Genomic DNA, 9498 nt, shown 5'->3' with positions numbered 1-9498 from the left:
CATGTATATAAGCAGGATTGCAATGTTCATAAGAGAGTATGATAAAGTGGTATCTCGCTTGCTCGTATTTGATTGGCAAAACATAAATGCCAGGGCACCTCTGGAGTTCATAGAAAGACTAGAAGTAGTGATTGTCAAAGATAAAAGCATCAAAGTTATACCACAATCAATCATATTTTGAGACAAGCATATTATACTAGGGATTTCTATTTTCGTGCCCTCCGGTCCTTAGTTGTACTCAGTTTTCCCCAGCTCCTTAGTTTTTCCTCAGTTTTCCCCAAGCCCTTGTTTGAAACCCGCGAAGCGCGCTCGGACGGCAGGATTCCCGCTTAGTTTACCGTTCGTCACGTGTGGGGCCGCGTCTTGTGGGGCCGAGTCGTGTGGGCCCGCGTCGCGTGGGGCCGGTAGAAAGGGACCGCGTGGGACAGACGAGAAGCGTTTGGTTGCACGTGAGCAGGAGCCGGGTTCTGTCTCTCTCGGCCCCAAATTGGCATCCCTATTAAGTGCACCTTTTCCCCTCTTTCTCTCTCGTCCTTTTCACCAAATTAGTATAAAATCTAGAGAAGCTTGCATTTCGACTTTATTCAATTATTTGTGCCTTTTGGCCCTCGTTGTTTGCCCAATATGGCAGCAAATCTAGTACTCCCTCCGGTTCATATGTATGTAGTTAAATCTAGAAGCAAATCTCCAGGATAATGTACGATAAATTCACGAGTCATAGTAAATCAAGAAAACTAAGTACGGCCAACAAAATATAGTAGACTAGGGATAGATAATCCCTAGATAATATGGATAGATAATAGGCCGCATACACAAGCAGCCAACATAGTAACGAGGTTCTTCACGAGCACCATCATACTAACATAACAACAAGGGATCCCTAGCTAACAACAAAGGGATCCCAACAACAAACTAGGAGGCAAGCGGCAGCAGCACACGTCCAGGACTCCGCCTACCCCATCCGGCTCTCCCTCCACTTGTTGCTCTTGCTCCCCTTGGGAGCCTTGGGCTTGAGCGGAGGCATGCGCCCGGCGGAGATCTCCACCCGCCGCAAGCCGCGGAGGTGCATGCCGAGCGCCCCGTGCTTGGCGCGGAAGGAGTGGACGTTCACCGTCGTGCCGACCTTGGGGAAGGTGTTGCCGATGTTCTCGGCATGCGTAAAGAGGCAGTTGAAGTCCGTGGCGCCGAGTCTCCCGGTGCGAAGGGGCACCTGTACACCTCCTTGGCGAAGTAGGAGATGTATCGGCCGACCTGCGAGCCTCCGCGAAGCACTCGGCGAGTCTTGACGTCCTCCCGCTCTTCGTCGCCGCCGACGTCGCCGCCAAACATCCGATCCATATCAAACAGAAACTAGTGAATGAGTTGCAACGATGACTAACGTACATGATAACAAAGTTAAGAAAAACAGAGTCAGCCTCGAGTTAGAGTGGACATGATTATATATCTACGGGGAAGGTGTAAGCGAACTAAAGCTCATGCACAACAGATTTGTACACGGCAATGGTTCGCTGAACCCTCCCCGTAAAAATTTGTGCCCAACCATTCATCATAGGCAAAGAAACAGATTCTAGATCTGAACTAGATCTGAACTTGAACACATTCGAGATTATTTGCAAAATTAAACGGTTGATATCTTTTGATTAGTGCATAAAATAACTGATTGAGATCCCATGATTACTTGCATAAATTAACCGATTGAGATCCAATATTACTTGCATAAATTAACCGAACAGCCGAACCCCAAATCTTAAACGAAATCAAGAAGTGATCAAAACAAAATGGAATAAAATCGGCGCAAATATTAGCCCAATACTCATCCATCTACGGATCCATCTACACCAGCAAAAATAGGGTTCAAAAAGGAATGGGGAACAAAAAAGGAAGCAAACCGTAGTTACCTCGTTCCATGGGTCCTCCAGGGAGGTGTCGTAGGGGTTCGGGGGCGGGACGTACGGCACGGGGTCGTAGGGGTCCCATCCCGCCGGGATCTGACTGCCACCGGCGGCAGCAGCCTCCGATGCACCAGCGGCGGCGGCGGCGTCGTCGTCCGTCGAGGGGACGGGGCCGAAGATGGAGGCGTCGCGCTTCGAGCCAACCTCGACGATGGGATTGGCATTCTCCTTGTCCATCTCTCCGGCGGAGGAAGAGGAAGAGGGAGAGGGAGAGGGTTTTTGCTTTGGAGAAGATGATGGGACGTGGGAGAGAGTTGGCGATGCGTGAGCGAGTGAGAGTGACGAGACAGAGTGCGAGGAGGCGTCTATAAAGGCGAGGGGTGGTTAATGCGACCCGCGTCCTACGCGTGCACGGGTGCACGTCCGCACGTCTTGGACTTCGCAACGCGACACGCGTCCACGATTGCACGTCTCGACTTCTCCACCGCGACCCGCGTCTACGCGTCAACAATTGCACGTGTCCTCGAGTCTAACCCTGGAAATTTAGATATACTCAGGTATACCCTCGAGTCTTATACTAGCATTTTTTGTGTGCTCAATTTTCCCCTCGAGTGCTAATACCGGCTAGTGCAATATACTCAGTTTTACCCTCAAGTGGCTGGTCAACAGAGAGTCAACAAATGGGATTAACTAGTTAAATGAGTCATTTAATGTGCAAAAAAATCCTAAAAAGAGTGGCACTTACTCATGGAGTCTTTACCACAAATTGACACTTCTCAAATCATAGATAAATCATAGATAAATCAAGTTTTACCACAAATTGCCACTTCTCAAATCACCTAGTAGCTATGAAGGTGCATGGTTTTCCATAATAAGCCCTTCCCAAAACAGCTTCCCCAAATCATACTTTGTCTAAATGAGGCCACAATTCTCACACTGATGTATATTGGTATTGCAAATAGTTTGAGGTAGGCCAAGATGGGTTTCATTGTACAAAACACGCATTTTCCATTTTTTAAATCTCATATTTGAATCCCTTAGTCTATTTACTACTCAGGTGCCCTTGGTTTCTTGATAGTACTCGGCTTTGCCCTCTCTCTTCACAAATTCTCGCGGACGTGCATCATCGCTCCGATTGGTCTAGCCCATGTCACGCGGATCGTGCCCACCGACCGTTGATCGTATGATATAGGGAACGGGCAGTGATAACCCCTCTCTCTCTGTTGGCGGTTAATTAGCTTCCACCCTCTAAGTATGCCTGAAGGGCGGTTTTCGTATTATTTTTCACGCGCTAAAAATTATAAACTGTTTTAGGCGTTATTTTTCACGCAAAAAATGATAAACCATCACCGATTTGTTGTTACCATTACTTTTCACGCAAAAAAAATGATAAACCATCACCGATTTGTTGTTGCCATTACTTTTCACGCAAAAAAATGATAAACCATCAACAATTTGTTGTAGCCATTACTTTTCACGAAAAAAAATGATAAACCATCACCGATTTGTTGTTGCCATTACTTTTCACGCAAAAAATGATAAACCATCAACAATTTGTTGTAGCCATTACTTTTCACGCAAAAAATGATAAACCATCAACAATTTGTTGTTGCCATTACTTTTCACGCAAAAATATGATAAACCATCACCGATTTGTTGTTGCCATTACTTTTCACGCAAAAAATGATAAACCATCAACAATTTGTTGTAGCCATCACTTTTCACGCAAAAAATGATAAACCATCAACAATTTGTTGTAGCCATTACTTTTCACGCAAAAAATGATAAACCATCAACAATTTGTTGTAGCCATTACTTTTCACGCGAAAAAACCTAATTTGTTACAAAAGCTGGTTTCAGGTGAGACCTAACCAAGTTTGGCATACATGATGGCATACCTATAACAACAAGGAATATCTAAAAGGGAAAGTTTCAGAAAATTTAGGGTGAAAATGATGCCATACATGATGCTGTTTTTCGAGGTTTTGACCTGAAAATCAATTGGGTATTGTAAAGGGAAATAAAAAGTTCGAAAAATGTAAAAACGAAACAATCTATCTATCTATGTATAGAAGATCAGCTGTATGAAATTTGAGGTTATTTAGAGAAGGTAGAAAAAATCACCTTGTTAGAAAAGCTGGTTTCAGCGAGACGAAATGGCATGCGCTTAAGCAAAGTGATTTTTTCGAATATCTCCAAATGACCCCAAATTTTCCATACATGATGCCATACGTGTAACAACAAGGAACCCTATCTAAAAAGTGTCAAAAAAGTTTGCCCAACCGTATAGCTCTATCAAAAAGAACCTCACCATGGCGCTAGTATAATTTTGGGATAGTTACAAACTTTCGTTACCTAACCTTCAACATGAAACTTGTTTCAAATTCATTTTGGCCTACAAGAAACAAATCCCAACTTGATTCGAGCACCACAGCCTCCAAACGATGCCGATGCCGATATCGGCATGGTCAGAACGGCTATGCTCGCCGCCACTGCTAGGTCAACGTCGGGATGCACCCTCAATCCCGTCCCCTCATCGATCACTGACACACCAGAGATACCGCCGAGGCCAATGCCGAACGTACATGCTGATGCCAATGCCGATCATGCATGCACGCCGTCGTGGGCACGGCCACGCCGACCCGCTATGCTCGGACGCCACGGACCGCCGCGAGGTCTTTCCCTTCGCCACCACACTCTCCTAGCACCCACCTATACACGCCGGAAAGGAGAGACACTAGTTTTCTCTACATTGCTCGCGTTCGTGTCCGACACGGTCGAGTCAAAGTTTTGAGGTGGTCGTCGATGTCGTCGACCATTTCTTCTCTTCTTTGCATGGTTAAACGCGTCTAGTTCATATATATCTAATGCGTCTGGTCTCGCCTCAAGCAGTTCTTTGTGGACGTCAATCTCATCTCGGCACCCCGCAGGCAACCTCCTCTGTGCCATCGTTGTAGAGCTCCATTTAAAAATCTAATCCTACCCGTGTATTGCCCCTTGTATCAGCGTCATGGCCCCACTTGTCATTTGATATACCGAAGCCCCACTCGTCCGTGTTTTGGTCAGGGATACGATGATGCTTACGGTCAAACAAAGATGGATGGTCTGACGTGTCTTTGCGAGCTTTACGTGGCCCCGATACGTCTCCAACGTATCGATAATTTCTTGTGTTCCATGCCACATTATTGATGTTATCTACATGTTATATGCACACTTTATGTCATATTCGTGCATTTTCTCGGAACTAACCTATTAACAAGATGCCGAAGTGCCGTTCCTGTTTTCTGCTGTTTTTGGTTTCGAAATCCTAGTAACGAAATATTCTCGGAATCGGACGAAATCAACGCCCAGGTTCCTATTTTACCCGGAAGCATCCGGAACACACGAGAACCGCCGGAGAAGGGGGCAGGGCCACCACACCACACCCCGGCGCGGCCAAGGGGGGGGGCGCCCCCCTAGGGTGTGGGCCCCCCAGAAGCCCTCCTGCGCCGCCTCTCCGCCTATATAAAGCCCCTGACCTAAAAACCTCGGGGCGTTCGACGAAAACCACAGAAACCTTCCAGAGCCGCCGCCATCGCGAAGCCAAGATCTGGGGGACAGGAGTCTTTGTTCCGGCACCCTGCCGGAGCGGGGAAGTGCCCCCGGAAGGCTTCTCCATCGACACCGCTGCCATCTCCACCGCCATCTTCACCGCCACCGCTGCTGCCCCCATGAGGAGGGAGTAGTTCTCCATCGAGGCTCGGGGCTGTACCGGTAGCTATGTGGTTCATCTCTCTCCTATGTGCTTCAATACAATAATCTCATGAGCTGCCTTATATGATTGAGATTCATATGATGATGCTTGTAATCTAGATGTCACTATGCTAGTCAAGAGAGTTTTACTTATGTGATCTCCGGAGACTCCTTGTCCCACGTGTGTAAAGGTGACGAGTGTGTGCACCGTGTGGGTCTCTTAGGCTATATTTCACGAGAATACTTACTCACTGTTATGAATGGCGTAGTGAAGTGCTTATTTATATCTCTTTATGATTGCAATGTGTTTTGTATCACAATTTATCTATGTGCTACTCTAGTGATGTGTTATTAAAGTAGTTTATTCCTCCCTGCACGGTGTAATGGTGACAGAGTGTGTGCATCCGTGTTAGTACTTGGCGTATGCTATGATCACGATCTCTTGTAGATTGTGAAGTTAACTATTGCTATGATTGTATTGATATGATCTATTCCTCCTACGTGGCGTGATGGTGACAGTGTGCATGCTATGTTAGTACTTGGTTTAGTCTTTTGATCTATCTTACACTAAAGGTTACTAAAATATGAGCATTATTGTGGAGCTTGTTAACTCCGGCATTGAGGGTTCGTGTAATCCTACGCAATGTGTTCATCATCCAACAAAAGTGTAGAGTATGCATTTATCTATTCCGTTATGTGATCAATGTTGAGAGTGTCCACTAGTGAAAGTGTAATCCCTAGGCCTTGTTCCTAAATACTGCTGAGTTACTACTGCTTGTTTCTTGTTTTACTTGCGTTACTCCTGCTGCAATACTACCACCATCAACTACACGCCAGCAAGCTATTTTCCGGCACCGTTGCTACTACTTATTCATACCACCTGTATTTCACTATCTCTTCGCCGAACTAGTGCACCTATTAGGTGTGTTGGGGACACAAGAGACTTCTTGCTTTGTGGTTGCGGGGTTGCATGAGAGGGATATCTTTGACCTCTTCCTCCCTGAGTTCGATAAACCTTGGGTGATCCACTTAAGGGAAAACTTGCTGCTGTTCTACAAACCTCTGCTCTTGGGGGCCCAACACTGTCTACAGGAAAGGAGGGGGAACGTAGACATCAAGCTATTTTCTGGCGCCGTTGCCGGGGAACTGAAGAAAAGCTACACCACAAAGATTTCTAACTCCCACGTCAACTACGCACCAGCATATTTTCTGGCGCCGTTGCCGGGGAGATCAAGACACGCTGCAAGGGGAGTCTCCACTTCTCAACCTCTTTACTTTGTTTTTGTCTTGCTTTATTTTATTTACTACTTTGTTTGCTGCATTATATCAAAACACAAAAAAATTAGTTGCTAGCTTTACTTTATTTACTTGTCTTGTTTGCTATATCAAAAACACAAAAAAATTAGTTTACTTGCATTTACTTTATCTAGTTTGCCTTATTTGCTATCGTTAAAATGAGTAATCCCGAAGTTGAAGTTCGTTCATTTAAGCAACAAGGGGGAGAATGTTTAAAAGATGCTTGGTATAGAATTAGTGATGCCCATAATAGGTGCACTAAGAAACACTCCACTACTATTCTACTCGGGAATTTTTATGTTGGTATCTCTAGCTGGAATAGATATGTTCTTGATTGTCTCGCGGGAGGTAACTTTCTAGGTGCTCCCGTTTTAGAAGCTAGCTGCATTATTGAGAGTTTATTTGGAACACCACCTGTTAATGAAACTAAAAGTGAAACCTCCCTTGAGGATGTTATGAAAAAATTGGAAACCATAGAGAAAAATTGTAGTGTTGAAACTAAATTGGAAATATTACTTGATAATACTTGATAAACTTGATAAAATCCTAGGAGGAATTAACGAAAGAATTGCTACTCTAGAAACTTGTGCTATCCATGATAATCAAACCCATAGAATTGGTAAACTTGAAGAAGCTATGGGAAAATTGGGTTCAACTTTTTCTTCTCTTAAATTTAATGAGAAAGCTTATGTGGGTAAGGAGCAAAAATTCATGTATGTCTCTAAGGTGCCTAAACCAAAGAATTACTATAGGCCTAAAATTGATAAAACTCCCAACGCCGCTGGTTATGATGTTGATGCTTCATCTCTCGATGTTACTTGAGTTACACTTTCTGCGCCTAGCTGAAAGGCGTTAAAGAAAAGCGCTTATGGGAGACAACCCATGTTTTTACTACAGTACTTTATTTTATATTTGTGTCTTGGAAGTTGTTTACTACTGTAGCAACCTCTCCTTATCTTAGTTTTATGTTTTGTTGTGCCAAGTAAAGTCTTTGATAGAAAAGTAAGTACTAGATTTGGATTACTACGCGAGTTCCAGAATTCTTTCGTTGTCACGAATCTGGGTCTATCTCCCTGTAGGTAGCTCAGAAAATTACGCCAATTTACGAGCATGATCCTCGGATATGTACGCAACTTTCATTCAATTTGAGCATTTTCGTTTGAGCAAGTCTAGGTGGCCTAATAAAATCCATCGTTACGGACTGTTGTGTTTTGACAGATTCTGTCTTTTATTTCGCATTGCCTCTTTTGCTATGTTGGATGAATTTCTTTGATCCACTAATGTCCGAGTAGCTTTATGCAATGTCCAGAAGTGTTAAGAATGATTGTGTCACCTCTGAACATGTGAATTTTTATTATGCACTAACCCTCTAATGAGTTGTTTCGAGTTTGGTGTGGAGGAAGTTTTCAAGGATCAAGAGAGGAGTATGATGCAATATGATCAAGGAGAGTGAAAGCTCTAAGCTTGGGGATGCCCCGGTGGTTCACCCCTGCATATATTAAGAAGACTCAAGCGTCTAAGCTTGGGGATGCCCAAGGCATCCCCTTCTTCATCGACAACATTATCAGGTTCCTCCCCTGAAACTATATTTTTATTCGGCCACATCTTATGTACTTTGCTTGGAGCGTCGGTTTGTTTTTATTTTTTTGTTTTGTTTGAATAAAATGGATCCTAGCATTCACTTTATGGGAGAGAGACATGCTCCGCTGTTGCATATGGACAAATATGTCCTTAGGTTCTACTCATAGTATTCATGGCGAAGTTTCGCCTTCGTTAAATTGTTATATGGTTGGAATTGGAAAATGCTACATGTAGTAACTCTAAAATGTCTTGGATAATTTGATACTTGGCAATTGTTGTGCTCATGTTTAAGCTCTTGCATCATATACTTTGCACCCATTAATGAAGAAATACTTAGAGCTTGCTAATTTGGTTTGCATATTTGGTTTCTCTAGAGTCTAGATAACATCTAGTATTGAGTTTTGAACAACAAGGAAGACGGTATGGAGTCTTATAATGTTTACCATATGTATTTTATGTGAGTTTTGCTGTACCAGTTCATCCTTGTGTTTGTTTCAAATAACCTTGCTAGCCTAAACCTTGTATCGAGAGGGAATACTTCTCATGCATCCAAAATACTTGAGCCAACCACTATGCCATTTGTGTCCACCATACCTACCTACTACATGGTATTTATCCGCCATTCCAAAGTAAATTGCTTGAGTGCTACCTTTAAAATTCCATCATTCACCTTTGCAATATATAGCTCATGGGACAAATAGCTTAAAAAACTATTGTGGTATTGAATATGTACTTATGCACTTTATCTCTTATTAAGTTGCTTGTTGAGCGATAACCATGTTTACGGGGGACGCCATCAACTATTCTTTGTTGGATATCATGTGAGTTGCTATGCATGTCCGTCTTGTACTGAAGCAAGAGAGATCTACCACCTTCATGGTTGGAGCATGCATATTGTTAGAGAAGAACTTTGGGCCGCTAACTAAAGCCATGATTCATGGTGGAAGTTTCGGTTTGGACATATATCCTCAATCTCATATGAGAATAATAATTGTTG

Source organism: Lolium rigidum, chromosome 3 (assembly GCF_022539505.1).
Source record: "Lolium rigidum isolate FL_2022 chromosome 3, APGP_CSIRO_Lrig_0.1, whole genome shotgun sequence".
NCBI classification, from domain to species: Eukaryota; Viridiplantae; Streptophyta; class Magnoliopsida; order Poales; family Poaceae; genus Lolium; species Lolium rigidum.
Note: the sequence above shows the minus strand (reverse complement) of the source record.